This window comes from Aquarana catesbeiana, linkage group LG10 (assembly GCF_042186555.1).
Source record: "Aquarana catesbeiana isolate 2022-GZ linkage group LG10, ASM4218655v1, whole genome shotgun sequence".
NCBI classification, from domain to species: Eukaryota; Metazoa; Chordata; class Amphibia; order Anura; family Ranidae; genus Aquarana; species Aquarana catesbeiana.
In genome coordinates this window covers 35654391-35674301 of record NC_133333.1, presented here as the reverse complement: position 1 = coordinate 35674301, position 19911 = coordinate 35654391, and the positions used below count along the sequence as shown (strand labels likewise).

At 43.5% G+C, this 19911-nt stretch overlaps 1 long non-coding RNA gene across 1 annotated transcript; it reads right to left on the bottom strand.

The window, feature by feature from the left end:
* Positions 1-4843: 4843 nt before the first annotated feature.
* Positions 4844-12809, bottom strand: LOC141110572 (uncharacterized). The gene is made up of 3 exons (XR_012236303.1): positions 12481-12809; positions 5404-5503; positions 4844-5281 (listed from the first exon to the last, which is right to left on the bottom strand). It is a non-coding gene; the product is annotated as an uncharacterized lncRNA (long non-coding RNA).
* Between the last annotated feature and the right edge of the window lie 7102 nt (positions 12810-19911).

The window sequence follows — 19911 nt, the reverse complement described above, 5'->3', positions numbered from 1 at the left end:
TATTGCCATAAAAAGTGTTTGGGGACCTGGGTCCTGCCCCAGGGGACATGGATCAATGCAAAAAAAATTTTTAAAAAGGCCATTTTTTCAGGAGCAGTGACTATAATAATGCTTAAAGTCAAACAATAAAAGTGTAATATCCCTTTAAATTTCATAGCTGAGGGGTGTCTATAGTAGGGGTCTCAAACTGGTGGCCCTCCAGCTGTTGCGGAACTACAAGTCCCACCATGCCCCTGCCTGAGGGAGTCATACTTGTAACTGTCATCCTTACAATGCCTCATGGGACTTGTAGTTTCACAACAGCTGGAGGGCCGCCAGTTTGAGACCCCCTGGTCTATAGTATGCCTGTAAAGGGGCTCATGTTTCCCGTGTTTAGAACAGTCTGACAGCAAAATGACATTTCAAAGGAAAAAAGTCATTTAAAACTACTCGCGGCTATTGCATTGCCGGTCCGACAAAACACATAAAAGTTCATTGATAAAAACGGCATGGGAATTCCCCACAGGGGAACCCCGAACCAAAAAAAAAAAATGACGTGGGGGTCCCCCTAAATTCTATACCAGGCCCTTCAGGTCTGGTATGGATATTAAGGGGAACCCCGGCCAAAATTAAAAAAAAAAATGATGTGGGGGTCCCCCTAAAATCCATACCAGACCCTTATCCGAGCACGCAACCTGGCAGGCCGCAGGAAAAGAGGGGGGGACGAGAGAGCGCCCCCCTCCTGAAGGATGGGCCACATGCCCTCAACATTGGGAGGGTGCTTTGGGGTAGCCCCCCCAAAACACCTTGTCCCCATGTTGATGAGGACAAGGGCCTCATCCCCACAACCCTGGCCGGTGGTTGTGGGGGTCTGCGGGTGGGGGGCTTATCGGAATCTGGAAGCCCCCTTTAACAAGGGGACCCCCAGATCCCGGCCACCCCTGTGTGGAATGGTAAGGGGGTACAAAAGTACCCCTACCATTTCACAAAAAAGTGTCAAAAATGTTAAAAATGTCAAGAGACAGTTTTTGACAATTCCTTTATTTAAATGCTTCTTCTTTCTTCTTTCTTCTATCTTCCTTCATCTTCTTCTTCTTCTTCTGGTTCTTCTGGCTCTTCTGGTTCTTCCTCCGGTGTTCTCATCCAGCATCTCCTCCACGGCGTCTTCTATCTTCTTCTCCTCGGCCTGCTCCGCACCCATGGCATGGGGGGAGGCTCCCGCTCTTCTCTTCATCTTCTTCTCTTTTTCATCTTCTTCTCTTCTTCAACTTCTTCTCTTCTTCATCTTCTTCTCCGGGCCGCTCTGCATCCATGCTGGCATGGTGGGAGGCTCCCTCTGTGTGACGTGTCTCCTCTTCTGACGGTTCTTAAATAACGGGGGGGCCCCCCTCTGACGCACGGGACATGACGGGACTTCCCTGTGGCATTCCCCGTGACGTCACAGGGAAGTCCCGTCAAGTCACCATGCGTCAGAGGGGGACGGGGTCACCGGGTGGCCCCGCCCCCCCGTTATTTAAGAACAGTCAGAAGAGGAGATGCGTCACACAGCGGGAGCCTCCCACCATGCCAGCATGGATGCGGAGCGGCCCGGAGAAGAAGATGAAGAAGAGAAGAAGATGAAGAAGAGAAGAAGATGAAGAAGAAAAGAAGATGAAGAGAAGAGCGGGAGCCTCCCCCCATGCCATGGGTGCGGAGCGGCCCGAGGAGAGGAAGATAGAAGACGCCGCGGAGGAGATGCTGGACGAGAACACTTGAAGAAGAACCAGAAGAGCCAGAAGAACCAGAAGAAGAAGAAGAAGAAGAAGATGAAAGAAGACAGAAGAAAAAAGCATTTAAATAAAGGAATTGTCAAAAACTGTCTCTTGTCATTTTTAACATTTTTGACAGTTTTTTAGTGAAATGGTAGGGGTACAAATACCCCCTTACCATTTCACACAGGGGGGGCCGGGATCTGGGGGTCCCCTTGTTAAAGTGGGCTTCCAGATTCCGATAAGCCCTTGTCCTCTTGGCCTGGTACGGTTCAGGAGGGGGGCGCTCTCTTGTCCCCCCCTCTTTTCCTGCGGCCTGCCAGGTTGCGTGCTCGGATAAGAGTCTGGTATGGATTTTTGGGGGGACCCCACGCCGCTTTTTTTTATTTTGGCTCCGGGTTTCCCTTAAAATCCATACCAGACCTGAAGGGTCTGGTATGGAATTTAGGGGGACCCCCACATCATTTTTTTTTTTAATTTTGGCCGGGGTTCCCCTTAATATCCATACCAGACCTGAAGGGCCTGGTATAGAATTTAGGGGGACCCCCACGTCATTTTTTTTTTTTTTGGTTCGGGGTTCCCCTGTGGGGAATTCCCATGCCGTTTTTATCAATGAACTTTTATGTGTTTTGTCGGACCGGCAATGCAATAGCCGCGAGTAGTTTTAAATGACTTTTTTTCTTTGAAATGTCATTTTGCTGTCAGACTGTTCTAAACACGGGAAACATGCGCCCCTTTACAGGCATACTATAGACACCCCCCAGCTACGAAATTTAAAGGGATATTACACTTTATTGTTTGACTTTAAGCATTATTAAAATCACTGCTCCTGAAAAAAAACGTCCATTTTTAAAACTTTTTTTTGCATTGATCCATGTCCACTGGGGCAGGACCCAGGTCCCCAAACATTTTTTATGACAATAACTTGCATATAAGCCTTTAAAATTAGCACTTTTGATTATTCATGTTCGTGTCCCATAGACTTTAACGGTGTTTGCGTGTTCGAACAAACTTTTTTCCTGTTTGCATGTTCTGGTGCGAACCGAACAGGGGGGTGTTCGGCTCATCCCTACCCAGCAACAACATCTGGCTTGCAATTGGACTTCGTTACAGGCATTGGCTTGGCAATGCGGACTTTAGAGACCCGTCAGGCCCAATGATCCTCCTCAAAAGATCTAGTAATGCATACCGATGGAGCAATTGTGACACTAGCGGCAGTAGCAGGAGAAACTTCATCCTCCTCCATGTCACACACTTGCTCCACATCACTGTCACTCCACTTTCTCTTCCAAGACAAAATGTCCGAAAACAGTTCAGATAATCCATCAGAGGGGATGTCTGAATTGATTATCGTGGAGCATTCTTCGGCTGGGAGGTAGTTGCACTTAGCACTGGCTTTAACCGGCACAACCATCTCCCTTAATGGCCACAGGTATCACCTCCCCCACTTGTACACTGCTTTCACCCCTTGCAGGCTTACCCGACTCCGGTACCCTTTTCTTCTGTGACTCTGACATCAAAGCGAGCAGGTGGGCCTGACCGCTGCCTTGAGAAGCGCCCAAAGCGCTGGGTCATGGGACAGCTGTCAAAACAGGAGGAGCAGCTTCCCACATGACTTGGGTGATGACAGGTGGACTCTTGATATCACTTCCAGCCAGGATAGTGACATTCTTGTCCCAATCTCCTTGCAGTATTTGCGGAGGTTGAGATGGCGAGACTACCCCCAAACAGGGGTTCCCCGCAGCATCCATAGACGATCCAAGGCCTCACATGTGTGGCCAGACCTGAACACTTCCCGCAGATCAGTCCCAAGGCCTCATAGCCTCCAGCCGTGTACAGGGCAAGACTATCTTTAGATGTAAAAAAAAAGGAGCATGCAACAAGTGCAACAGGGGCTGCCCCCTTGTACTTTTAAGGCAGAAATAAAGGTAATGAGGTAAATAAAAGGCAACATTGTGCCACTTTTATTGAGTACACAATATCTAATAAATTTTGTAGTCATAAACAATCACATTAAAATATACAAAAAGTACACCAATTAACCAATTAATACATAGACATATATATCAAACCCAAAGCTAATAATCCAGGCACTGCCAGAGTCAAGCTGAGGTCAGTCCATCAAGATTTGTAGCATACATCCCGACATGTTTTGTAAATTTTATTGGTACATATTTTCCTTCATCAGGGGTGATTTATACTTGGGTGACTTTATCTTTATCTGCAACATAGATATAGTTTACATAGTATTTGTACAATAATACATAAAAAAAACAAGTGATTTTACATGAGCTATATATTATTTAGGCTTTTTGATTGTTTATGACTACAAAGTTTATTAGATATTGTGTACTCAATAAAAGTGTGGCACATTGTTGCCTTTTATTTATTTCATTATCTTTATTGCCTTAAAAGTTCAAGTGGGCGGCCCCTGTTGCACTTGCTACATGCTCCTTTTTTCTCATGTTTTAAGGATACTGGCAGTCCTACACATTTAATTCCCATAAATAACCTTCTTCTATCCTTAGGTGTATACCACACTCCGGTGTCAGTCAGAATGCTTTCTGACTCCCTCAGACCACCCGGAGCATAAATCTTCCAATCCACCATGGTACGCCATAGTACTTCCAAACTGCGCTATCTTCTCCAACCCACAATCAGACACACGTGGCAGCACTTCCTTATCGTCCTCTGCAGAGCAGGGGGGCTCCTGGTGCAGATACTTTCTGGAAACTTCCGCACCCGCCCTTTTGTGTCTGCAGCACGCCAAATCTGTAATGGAGTCTGTTTGTGTCAAAAGGCTGGTACTCTCCCATAAGCAGTGAGACTTGTTGGTTCTTCCCCACATTGTTAGGATGCATAATAACACAGTCTAAAAGCAGGGAGTAAAAGTAGCTGGGTGGTCCTCGGTACGATACAGCACCTCATCCCAATAATTTTCAAAATATATGTGAACCAGGGATGCAGGGATTATTACGGTGCCAAAAGAAAACCAAAAAACATACGATAAAACATATGAAATTTTAATAACAAGGTTTAAAAAAGCAAGTTTGTATACTGTTACATATACAGGGTGTGCACCAAACTACAGGAAGTTTAAAACCATTTGTAGCGAGGTTTACAATATTAAGCCTGAGAGTGTGGTGTTCAATCCTGTAAGCAGGTAATTAGAGGTCCTACATGTTTCGCCAGAAGTGGCTTCCTCAGGGACAGATGGTTGTACCTGTATCGCTACTGTAAATTCTATAAAGAGAAATTCACAATCAAACACAAACAGTGATAAAGTACAGCAGATATAAACATAGGTAAAACACGCAATGAATTTTGTGAGTTGTCAGACATGATCATGCACAATACCGCCTAGAGCATGACCATGGAGCGCCTAGTGCCTACCACAGGTCCAAATCCTCCTCCCCCCACCCAGCAGGCAACCCAAATTGCCCGAAGATGGAAAGTGACTACCTGCAAGTCGCCGGGGGCGGGCGTGAGCGAATCCCAGAGCAGCACCAAGGTGTAAGGTACAATAGGCGGCTGCAGGGGGCAAATAAGAGGACCTGGTAAAAAATATATATAGTTAGGAAATTTAAAGCAGCTTAAGTGGGTACCAAAACAAATCTGGATCCACAAGCCTACAAACATATGGTTGGAATAACATAGTCTCAGAAGTTGTACTTACAATATTTGTATAATGTTCAAAAGCGCAGGACACCGAAACACACTCAGATTGTGTCGTCAAAGATGCCACATAAATGGTGACAGGAACTGCACAAGGGTATCTACAAATAATTGATAAAGTGTTGTTATAAAGGTAAGGCATATAGTAACCAGTGAGCCATATTATGTAAATACAGACAGCCAAGTATCATATATAGACACTGGTGAAAGCATATACAAAGATCCAGGTGTGTGGTACACTTACCCAAAGATAAAATCTCAAATTGATAATTCTGTGTGCTGGATTGGTAACTGATCATGAAAGTATGATTTAAATGCAACAAAAGGCATGTTCCGCTGCAGGGAGAATGAGGAGAGGAAACACATATAAATTCCTAACACATGTCACATAGGAGGATTACGGGAGGCTTGTGTGCTTATCGAGACGAAGTGGTGGCTATGGCATAGAAAGCTAGACACCCATTATTCCTAATCTGTCCTTGCAATGCCCTTGTCTTATCTAATGTCACCAGATACCCGGCCATCTAGCGACAAAAGAGAAAAGTCCAACAATTCCAGAATTAGGGTGAAATCAATTGACCTCCTAGCAATTGGCCAAGGCAACTATCACTTGGCAGATAAATTTAAGATTAACCGTGCCTAAACATCAGGGTGCTACAACTATACAGGTATATATATTTTTTTTTTTCTGATGTATTGATTTATTGCACTCCTTTGTATATGCATAGATTAGTTGTTATGAAAAAAACAAAAAAAAAAAAAAAAAAAAAATATATATATATATATATATATATATATATATATATATATATATATATTACATATTTATTTTTGGCTAGTGCTGTATGTTGCATTTAAAGTTTTCATTGACATGTGCTTCAGCTCTTGGGTGCCTCCTCTGGTTTTCAGAAGGTTCTAGAAAAGAGTCAGGGCAGAGAGCTGGAGTGACATGGGGTGTATGTGGGAGCCCTGAACAATCCCCAACTAAGATTGGCAGGGGGCATGCTTCCTATATATACCCATGGTCAGCCTGCTGTGGGAGGAGTTGTCGGGTGGATGAACTGAATGATGGAGTGTTAGACTGTCGTGGTCTGAGGAAACCCCCTTTCTGGGGGGGGGGTGTACCTCAGGCCTGGAGCTCGGGAGCTGGGAGGGAGCCTCTCTCTAAACGGTCATTGAGAGGTCTCCTGGAACAGGAGCAGGAAGAGGACAGTTGGGAGCACTGCCAGGCAAGTCATTCAGGAGGGATCCATGCCGGGGTCGTTGAGTGAGAAGCACAGTGTGAAGCTCTGGGAGAAACATGCCAGGATTTGGATGTGGAGCCAAAGGGAGAGACTGTGGTATTGTTTTGGAGTCAAGTCGTTGCAGCCACGAGAGCTGGCAAGAATTGCATTTGGATGTGCTGGGATCAGTAGTCCACCAAGTGTCAGTTAGCACATTTATTTTTTTCAACTAAAACGGTTGCTACCACAAAGGGAACTGCAGACCCCTACCTGTAAAGGGCTATCAGGAAAACGTTAGTACTTATTCAGAGTGAGGCCTAGCCATGTGCTAACGGTGACAGGAACCTAGATTTGAACAGTGAAGTGAAGCAAGTGATCTCAAGTAGTGTGCTGGAGGAGACGTGCAGAGGAGGAGACTGTCAAATTTAGATCAAACTACATTTATTTCCATTGCTAAAGATTCAACATTTAGGCATCACATGTCCCTTTTCCCCATCCAAGTTAAATCCCCTAATAAAAACATCAAAAACAAGCAAGAGACTGTTCCTTGTCTGGGAAAGTGTGCCAAAATGGATGTCTGACCAGCAGGGTGAAATGTGTGGATGCTAGAACACATAGTGACCCCACGAGGGGACAGCTGCATACTGTTAATAGGATAAATAGAGAGGGTGAATCTCCCTAACTGGGGCACAGGCAGCAATAAAAACTGACAGGTGTTCTAATCCCTCTCCACTCTATCCATAACTAAAGCTTTGGTTTTAGTTACACTTTAATGGGTTAAGCTTGGTTACATCTATACTGTAAACATAGAAGATACACAAAGGCGTATAATGAGCTGGACCAATGAGGATCGTAAAAATCATAAGGTGGATAAGGTAATCAAATAGTACATGATGACATACAGTAGATAGATGAACAAAGATAAGCAAACATTGGTTATTGATTTTTTTTCAACTAAGGTAGTTTTGCTGACAAAATACATGGGGAAGAATACCATGTATGATTAATTGGAGCTTTAAGGTACCCAAGGATTGCATGTAAATATCTAAGATTTTTTTACAAAACTTTTTTATTTCACATAAAATCAATTTATATACTTTAAAATGTTCCAACACATATGAAGCCCTCCTTCATGGCGGGTCTCTGTAACTAGTATCTTATACCACTCTATTCAAACTGAAGTTATACAGCCACTAGTATTATACTCAATCCCTCTCTCGTGTTGAGCATCCAAAGTTTGCCTTTACACGTTTCGCGGGCAATCCTGCTTCTTCAGGAGGATGGGAGCATGGCTAAAGTCAAAAAGGCAAGTTGGGTCTGCAATATAGGATACCCTGGGGGTGAGCACAGGGGGCACACTAACGGGACAACTGTAATTAACCAAAGATATAAGAATTAAAACGTATCTAAATCCACAGCTCCACTCAAGACTCACCTGTAGTTCATGTCCACTCCCCATCAGAAATGTGAAAAAATTTATCAGCAGCACTCCAGTCTTAGCTCCCCTTGCAGTATTTATTAGTTGTCAACAAAGTTGCTGCATACAAAAATGTCTCCACCTGGGAACCAACCTTCCTTGACGCATTTCACCACAGGCTTGTTCACAAGGATATCCTCATAAACCACAGATTTCTTAGATATCGGATCTGCTCTAAGCAGAGAGCAATAACTGTCAGTCACCAAAAGTGGCAGCCTGTCCATTAGGGGCGCATGGGTGCCACCCCCCATCCATGCGTTTGGACCCCTAATCTACATGCGGGGCGCTGGACGCATGGATTCTAATGTTTTTGTTTTTTTTTGAAGCAGGTGATTAGAGCTTGAGGCTCCAATAGGCTTCAAAAAGGGTGGGCTCGGGGCGCAGAATATTTGTTATTGTCACACTGATTCTCCTCCCGGCCAATCAGGAAGTGGGTCCTAAGACCTGATTGGCCGAAAGGAGAAATTGGCCTAGGAGGAGGAGGGAGGAGGAGGGAGGAGACACACGGCCAGAGGAGACACAGCAGCCAATCCCCCGACGACGTCCTATCATGACGAAACGTGTAGGGTGGGCCTGTGATACTGACGTCATCACATTTTGTGTCTTCGGAGATCAGAGATTGATGGTACAGCAAGCAGCAGGCAGAGGAAGCTTAAGGAGACGCCGCTACTTTTGATTTATTGACACACCGCGCATACTCAAGCTTTGTTCTGTAAGTGCAATCTATTTGATCATATTAAATTTTTTTTTATAATACTGCATTATGGGCGCAATTCTTTGTTTGTGTTTCTGAGTGACAAGGATCCAGCAGATTGGGACATCCACATAGGTTTTGGGAGACCGAATTTCCTGAGCTTGGCGAGACCGCCATTGCGGTCATTTCTGCGGGTAAGGAGACTACATACTCACTTTGGGTGTAAAGCCTGTTTGGAGGAAGGGTCCCCTTTTTTCTTCACGGCTTCGTGTCTACATTGTGTTTTTACACGTGCATGGACATCCTTGATTAACTGTCACATATATTTGGGACTTTAATTTAGTTGAAAGATTATTTTTTTCATTTTTGGATTATATTTTCTCTTCTTTTCACTGTTGATTTTGTGAAATTCTTTCTTGAAAATGGATTCATTTAAATGAGCAATTTTGTGAAATTATTATATACATTTTCTGGGATCACTTTTGGTGTTTAATATCTCAAAGTTTTTGACACCTGAATATAATATTTGTGATTTATATAGTTCACCATTGTTATTCATATGATTTGATTCTTTTGCACTATTTGTATTCATATTATGTTTATTTATTCCCACATAATTAGATTTTTCAACAGCTTTTGCAGCTCCCCTGTTTCCAGATATAGGGACTTAGTTTTCCATTTACCTATTCATGATTTTCATCATTCCTGAATATTTTAAATAGAATTGTATTCAATTTTTCTGTTCCTTCATTTTTGGATCAACACACTGCTACTTAGCGCTGCACCCACCCCATGTTTTTCATGAATACAGTGGAACTTTTATTACGAGCATAATCCGTTCCAGGAGTATGCTCGTAATCCAAAGTACTCACATATCAAAGCGAGTTTTCACATTGAAGTCAGTGGAAACAAAAATAATTAGTTCCGCAATGACTTCAATGGGATGCAATACTGCATGCGGCCAGAGGCGGGGGGCGCCGGAGAGCCTCGGAAACGGCCGAAAAGGCCCAAGCACACTTCGGCTAACCTCGGCAAACCTCGGAAAGACTCCGTTCACGAGCCTTTCAGGAGGTTTGCCGAGGTCAGCCGAACTGCCCTCAGGCCTTTCCGTGCATTTCCGAATGGCGACGATCGGCGGCGTTCGGCTCCGGCGCCCCCCACCTCAGGCTAAAAGCGGTACTGCACACCGCTTTTAGCCTGAATCCTGCTCATTTTGCAAGACAACACTCGCAAACCGAGTTAGGATTTTTAGAAATACAGTGCTCGTATTGAGAAACGCTTGTTAACCGTGTTACTCGCAATCTGAGGTTCCACTGTATCTGATTACACCCGAGGGGGGGTGGTGTTGGTTTATTATTGAGCACCAGCTACCACTGGTCCCCACTCTGTGCTCTGCCCCTCCAGCCCTTACTGGAGCACTGGGTAGGGGAGAGGTGGGAGCGATTGGCTCAGGCTCTGAGTTGTGCATTGAGAGAGTGAGGCAGCTGTTCATCAAGCATCTGGGTGGATCCCAACATGATTATTGGGATCCTTTCAGAGCCTGGAGAGGCTCTGTGACATCAGCTGGGAGCAGGCTTTAGCCCACTGTCAACTCATTCTATACAAGTAAGTGCATTCCTGTGATCCAGAAGAGAAGTATCGTCAAAAAAAGCTTTGGTCATACTCCTCTTTTTAACCCCACTCGCTCAGTATCCTTCACAAAATATCTTAGATTCTTTTCATTGAATGCAAGGTGCTTTGCAACTGGAGGAGGTGCGAATGAACATGCAATCTCCTCTCCTTCAATCACAAAGTGCCTTGCATTTCTAAAGTGCAAATGTCAGAGGACTAACCTGAAGAGAAATAAGTAAAGATGTGGCATTATGAAATGTACATGGGTCAACACATGTATGTGTGAATCAAACATGAGTGTCCATATGTAATATTTGCGAATAAAAATAAGTGTCCATATATAGTGACAGAAAATAAAAATATGAAGTAATGATCTGAAATCAGTCCAAGAAAGACCCCTTGGGTGAATCCAACTAGAGTCAATGGTGTAAAAAATATGAGTGACAACCCATACAGTATCCGCAAATACCCAATAATTGCGCTTACCGCAAGGCAAGAGAACACCAGCCTGTATCACGTCTTGGTGTGGAGAATCCAGATGGTGCTCCTAGACTGTATACATCGTAGCACAAGGCAAGCCAACAACAGCTTGTGTTCAGTATCAGTTAACCACACCACACTACGTGATCCACCACCAGGCAAGTAATGCGCTTACCGCAAGGCAAGCCAACCACAGCTTATGTTCAATAGCAGTATGAGAGATCCAATGGTGTTCTGGACTGCTTGCGGCAGGAACCGAGGGATACAGCAGAGACTCCAAAATGACATCTCACAAGCATGTAAATAAAAAGGAACTGGCCATAGTGTAATACTGATAAAAACGATTTAATAGATAAAGGTAGAAAACTCACATGAGTATGTAAAAAAACAGCAAACAGCCGGCCGGCATAGCGAGCACCCGTCCACACTGAAAATGGCGATGACGTCAGAGCGTCAACCTCCCGACGTACGTTTCACCACAAATGGCGTCGTTGGCTTGCCTTGTGCTACGATGTATACAGTCTAAGAGCACCATCTGGATTCCCCACACCAAGACGTGATACAGGCTGGTGCTCGCTTGCCTTGCGGTGAGCGCAATTATTGGGTATTTGCGGATACTGTATGGGTTGTCACTCATATTTTTTACACCATTGACTCTGGTTGGATTCACCCAAGGGGTCTTTCTTGGACTGATTTCAGATCATTACTTCACATTTTTATTTTCTGTCACTATATATGGACACTTATTTTTATTCGCAAATATTACATATGGACACTCATGTTTGATTCATACATACATGTGTTGACCCATGTACTTTTCATAATTTAATTTTTAATATTTTTCAACATTTTTGTATTTATATATGTACTTCCTCACGGAAGTCTTTGAGATTGCTTCGCGTGTTTCACTTATATTTAGCGCGGTTATTTCTTTTTTATTAGTTATTTTAGTGCACATCTCACTGTTTAACTGCTGCGTTTTGGGGGGATAGTTTCTATAGGTAGCGCAGGATTTTTTTTTTTTTTTTAAAGATGTGGCATGTGTGCCAATCTCCAACATGGCCATGATAGTATGCGCTGGAATGCGCACAGAAATTGGGTGCACGTGCATGCACAATGGAGCAAGTTTGTGTACACAGGCCCATGGTGTAAGTGGTAGAGACCACCAACCCGCGCAAATGGAAGCTAGTAATTTTAAATTTATTTAGGAGCAGCACGTTATAAGGGTAAGTCAAAAAAGAATAATTAACAAATTAATTACAAACCGCGCTCCCTTTGAAGTGCAGATAATTATCAAGGAATGCAAATAGTGTCAATAGTGACAACCATAAATAGCTTTCGGCTAGAGTCCAGTCAGAAAGCAAAAAAAACATCAAAATATAAAAAAAATTTAAAAATCTATAAAAAACAACACAAAAAAAAACAAAGTGAAAGCAACAGTTCAAAATTCAAAATTCAAAATATTCAAAAAATTCAAAACAGTGTTCAGAAATTGGTGTAAATTTCAAAACTTCTGGATAAAGCCTCCTAGAATTCCGCAAGGCATCAGGGAACAGTAATCCACCACTATCACCGGCCACACAGCCTACTCACCAGATTGTGGTGACTCCCATAACAGGAGTCAAAACTGCTTCAAAGACAGCCCAGAGAGCTTCACACGACCACATCTTGGTTCAGGTGCTGGAACTCAGGAACGCTGTGACTGCATGGATACTGGATGGATTTAGATGAACTCCCAGATAGAGATTGGTCATTGAAGATCATTAGTGCCATAAATGGGAAGAGAATGAGTAGAAAACTCCCATTGTGAAATAAGCCAAAAATGTATTGAACAGGCTAAAAACAAGCTAAAAAAGAGCTAAAAGAACCCGCATAAACAACGTGTGGGTTTGTGCGGACAAACAAACAACGAACGTAGCTACGATGCTGCGTAGCGAACGGAAGTGGCGTGTCACGTGTCACAAAAAGAGAATGCAGTTACAGAAATAGTAAACATCTGGACTGCCATCTTGTGGATAAATGCCAGATTACACAACTAAATAAAACATACTAGATTAAAATAAATAGAATAAATTAAATTAATTAAAAATAGAAGTAGGAATTAAAATTGATGTTGAGATTTTGTGATGGAATTCGCAATCTTAAAGAATGTTCTGAAAATATTACAATAAGGGATGAGACTGAAATGGATTACCTTTTCACAGTATGAATCAATAATTGGACAGATAACAATTCAGATCGATATCAACATTAATACCTGCCGGAGTGAGTGTGTTCATTCTATATATCTGTAGCACTAACTCTCTGCGGAGCTGCTGGTTTAAGCGGGCTTGTTACCTTCACTCTCCTTCCCTCTGTTTTACCGGCACCGGGTCTAGGGTTCCGTTGAGTTTACCTCTGGACGATACACGCACCAACACTTGAATACGTTTTCAATGCTTTATTAAACGATTTACTAAGGAAGTAGCAGGAAAGAGGCAGAAGGGAAACTGCAGAAGAAACTCAAATATCTTCTTATAAGGTTCTTGACAAATGTCCTGGTAGAATTTGGATAATATAACAGAATGCTCTCCCCTTGTGGGACACACTCTTTGCTCACCTGGATAGGCCTCTCTCACTTGCCTAGCAGTCAGTACGTAGCACGAACAAAAGTCTCTGCCACAGACTTGTTTGGGGTAAACCTGTACGGTCCTCTGCCACAGGATGTACCGGTTTTTCTTGTAGTGGATATCAGTCACAGTGCTTGAACCTTTAAGCCAACCCGGCGACACTATGCTGTATAGTTACTTTTAGGATACGTCCTCCAACCGAGTCACTAGGCCCCTCTCCATACCAGCACTCTGCGTGATCCTTCCATGACGGGTCCTCCCCTGGGGTCTCCTCGGTTGTCCAGCTTCTTCCCTTCTGGATAGACAGCTCAGGACCATTCCTCAGCTGCTGTGGTAGGCCCCAGACAAGCTTCTGGGCCCACCCCTGCACTGCAGCGGCGTGGGCCTCCAGAACGGAGGCCCACGAGATTGCTCTCTAATGCATACCTGTCGGCCAGGAGGGCCAGCAGGTGGCTGTAAAAACGAACCCCTAAATATGGCGTGGGTATGTACTGTAACTATTTCTATCGGTACTCTTGAAATGGGTCTTAGTCTGAATTTCACCATTGTTCTTATACAGAGTTAAGTCAAGAAAACTTATCTCACTTGTGCTCCAATTGCCTGTGAACCTTAGTCCATAGCAATTATGGTTGATATTATTAAGGAACATTTCCAATGTCTCCACTTTGCCGTTCCACAGAATCACAATGTCACAATGCACCTTTTGTACAGGCAGATCTCAGGTATGTGGGCTCCAAATATGCTGTGGTCCTCCCAAAGACTCAGGAGTATGTTAGCCACACTGAGAGCATACTTGGCTCCCATCGCCACTCCCTTGATCTGCCGGTAACAAGACCCCTCATGCCAGAAGTAATTATTAGACATAGCTAACTTCAGGCTCTCGATCAGAAATTCTTTCTGTTCAATTTTGAGGCTGGACTTAGAATCAAGGGCCCTCCTTGTAGCTCTCAAAACATCTTTCTGAACAAGGTTGGTATAGAGCGATTCAACATCAATCATAACAATGATTGTGTCATCCTGAACTGGGATATCCTTGAGCAAGTTCATAAGATGTTTACTATCTCGAAAATACGAGAGGTAAGATTGAACAATGGGCTGTAAAAAATAATCAACATATTCACCTAATCTGGAAAAAATAGAGTCTATGCCGCTGATAATAGGTCTACCGGGTGGGCATTGGGAATTTTTATGTATCTTGGGCAATTGGTAAATTATGGGGAGTCTGGGTGCATCAGGGACTAAATATCTGGCTTCTTTCTTGTTAAGAATTCCTACCGCTTTAGCTTTATGTACACTGTCCTTCACTAGGGTTTTGAGTTTTTTCGTGGAATCACCCTTAATTTTTTTTTTTTTTTTGTATGTCACAGTGTCACCTACCAACCTGTTAAGTTCTTTTGTGTAGTCATCTCTATTTAAAACCACAATTCCACCCCCTTTATCCGCTTGGCGGATGGCAATGTTTTTCTTTTTCTCAAGTGCCTCTATGCCTTTTTGTATGTTACCCTTCTTTTTCCCTTTTTTGGTTTTGATGAGCCTAATATCTTGCTCAACCATACTTTTGAACGTCTCCAGGAAATGATTCGATTACTGCTTGGGATTAAAAACTGACTGATTTCTCAATCCGCTATGTTGGTACTCTGATTCTTTGAACTGAGTATTAAGGGGTTGTTTCTCTGTTAAGTTTACCTGCAAATTTCTCAGTATCAATAAACGCCTCAAATTTGTTTAATCCTTTGTCTGGGGCATATTTAAGACCTAGCTCAAGTATTTTAAGTTCATTGAGGGTAAAAATTCCTTGGCCAACTATTCTCTCTTTCTTTTTGTCCTTCCTTCCTCCTCTCGTACCTCTTCGTTGTTTCTTTGGGGGTCCTGGGTGGGCCAGATGGGTGGTTCCCATTGTTGCCAGTGGGAATTCTCCTGGTCCCCATATTGGGTCCTTGGTGGTGGGTTGTGCCAAGGTGGATTTAGTGGTCCACCCCTCCCCCTTCCTCTTCAATTTCCCTTTTGTCCGGAGTAACCCCTGTTGTGATTCCAACCCCCCCGGGGGGTGGATCTCCATGTCCCCTCTTGTAAAAACCCTTGTAGGGTGAGCTACCTCTCTGTAAATCATCCCCTTGATAGAGAGGTTGGAACCTATTGTATGTGGGGATATTGTAACCTCCGTAATAACCATTATCATAATGGCTAGAACTAGGTGTAGGAGCGGGGTAGGTCGGGTAACCAGAATTGTTAGTAGCACCTCTGGAACTAGTACCTGCCCGCTTGTTCTTGGTGCCACGGATGGGGAGGCCGGGCTTATGCTCCTGGTTACCACAACCCGGGGTAGAACATAGAGGAACCTTGGGAGGTTGGATAGACTCCAACCTCTCTAAGTAAGAGTCCATGGATTGGTTGGGAGCCAAATCTACCAACTCATCCTGCCATTTGTAAACCCTGTTTTCCCTATAATCTTTAAGGTCACGTTGGTACTTTTTTTAATTTTCTTGGCTTGGTGTCCTTATCTAATTTCTCCAGATGTTTCTGTACCTGTATATTTTTTTCTTTATATTCCACAGTGTCTTTAAAAGGCAAGATGACCTCCTTAAATTCAGTAATTTTGGTCTCTAATATTCGTAGTTTGGCTTGTCTCCTACAAATAATTAGATCCAACAATTTCCGTACGCTGTCATTAAAAAGGTTATATCATTGGGCATCCAAATCAGAGTCCTCAAGACCATCATTTGGACCAATGTCCCAACCTAAACGCCTTGGTGTCATTTTGTTTTTAAAATATTGTTCTAATGTGGCAATATCCCACCAAGAATGGATTTTCTTATCCAGAATGTTTTTTAAGGATTTAAAATTGTGTTCCAAATCTTTAAGTGCTAAATTTTCAGCAGAAGCAAAAACATCAGTTGTGTCAGTGGGTCTGCTACTCATGTAATCAAAAATATCCATTGCTGCGGGTATAACTTAGAGAAAGATGATATCCTGTGAGTGGTAGAGATCACCAACCCGTGCAAATGGAAGCTAGCAATTTTAAATTGATTTAGGAGCAGCACGTTATAAGGGTAAATGAAAAAAGAATAATTAACTAATTCATTACAAACCGCCCTCCCTTTAAAGTGCAAGTGCAGATAATTATCAAGGAATGCAAATAAGTGAAAGTAATAATCACACAAAATATAAAAGATTTTAAAAATATTGTGTCAATAGTGACAACCATAAATAGCTTTTGGCTAGAGTCCAGTCAGAAAGCAATAAAAAACATCAAAATATAAAAAAATGTAAAAAATATATATATATAAAAAAAAACCCCCAAAAAAACAAAGTGAAAGCAACAGTTCATAATTCAAAATATTCAAAAAATTCAAAACAAATAGTGTTCAGAAAATTGTGTAAATTTCAAAACTTCTGGATAAAGCCTCCTAGAATTCAGCAATGCATCAGGGAACAGTAATCCACCACCATCACCGGCCACACAGTCTACTCACCAGATTGTGGTGACTCCCATAACAGGAGTCAAAAGCGCTTCGAAGACAGCCCAGAGAGCTTCACATGACCACATCTTGGTTCAGGTGCTGGAACTCAGGAACGCTGTGACTGCATGGATAGTGGATGGATTTAGATGAACTCCCAGATAGAGATTGATCATTGAAGACCATTAGTGCCATAAATGGGAAGAGAATGAGTAGAAAACTCCCATCGTGAAATAAGCCAAAAATGTATTGAACAGGCTAAAAACAAGCTAAAAAAAGAGCCAAAAGAACCCGCATAAACCACGTGTGGGTTTGTGCGGACAAACAAACAATGAACATAGCTACGATGCTACGAAGTGGCGTGTCACGTTCTGTAAGTCCGACCGGTTTCGTCAGTGCGTTCTGACGTCATCAGGGATCATACATACGGACACGTCACTTCCTTAACCACTTGCCGCCCGCCATATAGCAAAATGACGGCGGCAAAGTGGTTTCAATAACCTGACTGGATGTCACATGACGTCCGCAGGATATTGAGCCGCTGCGCGCCCCTGGGGGCGCGCATCGCGGCGATCATTGTTGCGGTGTGTCAGTCTGACACCCCGCAACACCGATCTAGGTAAAGAGTCTCTGATGGAGACTCTTTACCACGTGATCAGCCGTGTCCAATCACGGCTGATCATGATGTAAATAGGAAGAGCCGGTGATCGGCTTTTCCTCACTCGCGTCTGACAGACGCTAGTAGAGGAGAGCCGATCGGCTGCTCTCCTGACAGGGGGGGTCTGTGCTGATTGTTTATCAGCACAGCCCCCCCTCGGATCCTACCCAGGACCACCAGGGAAGCCGCCCAGGACCACCAGGGAAGCCGCCCAGGACCACCAGGGAAACCAGCCACACTGGACCACCAGGTATGCCCCTTAGACCCCCAGGGAAATACTGATCTGTGCAAAAGCAGCTGCCAGTCAATGCCCAGGCAGCTGCTAATCAGTGCCCACTCCAATGCCTACCACTGCCAGTGCCACCAGGGATGCCTATCAGTGTCGCGTATCAGTGCCCATCAGTGCCACGTATCAGTGCCCATCAGTGCCGCCTATCAGTGCCCAGCAGTGCCGCCTATCAGTGTCCATTAGTGCCACCCATAAGAACCCATCTGTGCAGCCTTTCAGTGCCCATCAGTGTCGCCTAACAGTGCCCATCAGTGCCCACCAGTGCCACCCAGTGCCACCCATGAGTGCCCATCAGTGCCGCCTATCAATGCCCATCAGTGCTGCAAATCAGTGCCACCCATCAGTGCCGCCTATTAGTGCCCATCGTCAGTGCCCTTCAGTGCCCGCTCATTGGTGCCACCTCATCGCTGCCGCCTTATCAGTGCCCGTCAGTGCCGCCTTATCAGTGCCCATCAGTGAAAGAGAAAATTTATTTATTTACAAAATTTTAAAACAAAAGCAAAACTTTTATTTTTTTCAAAATTTTCGGTCTTTTTTTATCTGTTTCGCAAAAAATAAAAACCGCAGAGGTGATCAAATACAACCAAAAGAAAGCTCTATTTGTGGGAACAAAATGATAAAAATTTTGTTTGGGTACAGTGATGGATGACCGCGCAATTGTCATTCAAACTGCGACAGCGCTGAAAGCTGAAAATTGGTCTGGGCAGGAAGGTGTCCAGGTGCCCTGTATTGAAGTGGTTAAAATACAAACACCAAACGAAGTTATCCAATCCAGTACCATCCCACCTTGTTAGGGGATTTACCATGATTAGGGAAATTAGGAAACTAATGGTGAATGAAGGCTGCCATCTTGTGGCTAAAAAACAGAATGCAGTTACATAAATAGTAAACATCTGGACTGCCATCTTGTGGATAAATGCCAGATTACACAACTAAATAAAATATACTAGTTTAAAATAAATAGAATAAATTAAATTAATTAAAAATAGAAGTAGAAATTAAAATTAATGTTGAGAATTTGTGATGGAATTCGCAATCTTAAAGAATGTTCTGAAAATATTACAATAAGGGATGAGACTGAAATGTATTACCTTTTCACAGTATGAATCAATAATTGGACAGATGACAATTCAGATCGATATCAACATTAATACCTGCCGGAGTGAGTGTGTTCAATCTATATATCCATTCCGTTTCATTTTTTGATATTCTCTGAACCATATTTCCTCCCCTCCATTCAGCATCCAGCTTGTCTATCCAAAAAAATGTGGCCAAACTAGGATCCCGCACTTGCACTTTAAAGGGAGCGGGTTTGTAATTAATTTGTTAATTATTCTTTTTTTTTTGTGTACACAGGCCCATGCCTTGTATGTTAGTTACTGGCACCCACTGGTCTTTATAAGGACAACACTCTTGCTCAGAAGTTGCTGGTTTATCATCAGCTTCCTGTATCCTGTGTATCCTGTGCTCCTGTGTGCTCAGTATTCTTAGATTACTCATTCCTGGACCTGTCTTCAGCTTCTCTCCTGGCTCTGACTTCAGCTTGCTCTCACTGACCTTGCTTTGGCTTGCTTCCTGTGTATGACCTCGGCTTGCTCCTGACTTTTCTCCTGCTCTTGTTCCTGACTGATCCACTGTGCATGACCCTGGCACTGGCTCCTGACTATACCTTCTGCTGTAGTTCTGCTGCTCAGATCCTGCTGCACATCCAGAGGATTATCTGGCCCACCATCATCCCGGTCCGACTCTCTCTTCATAAGGAGTCTCATCATCACAGACAGTCAGGCAACCATGCAGCTGGCAGCCCGAGCTTCTTTGGCACAGCACCTCCTGTCACCACCTTCAAGGGTGCTTTGAACTCAGCCATAAGGGGAGCCCTCTCATCACTTTTGGTCTCCAAACAGGAACGTAACAGCAAATTTGTAAAAATTGTGAGCTTTCTCACAATGCATACAAAATTGTGCATACCTTTTGCAGGTGCACATTGCCGCCATTCATTCTCAATAGAAC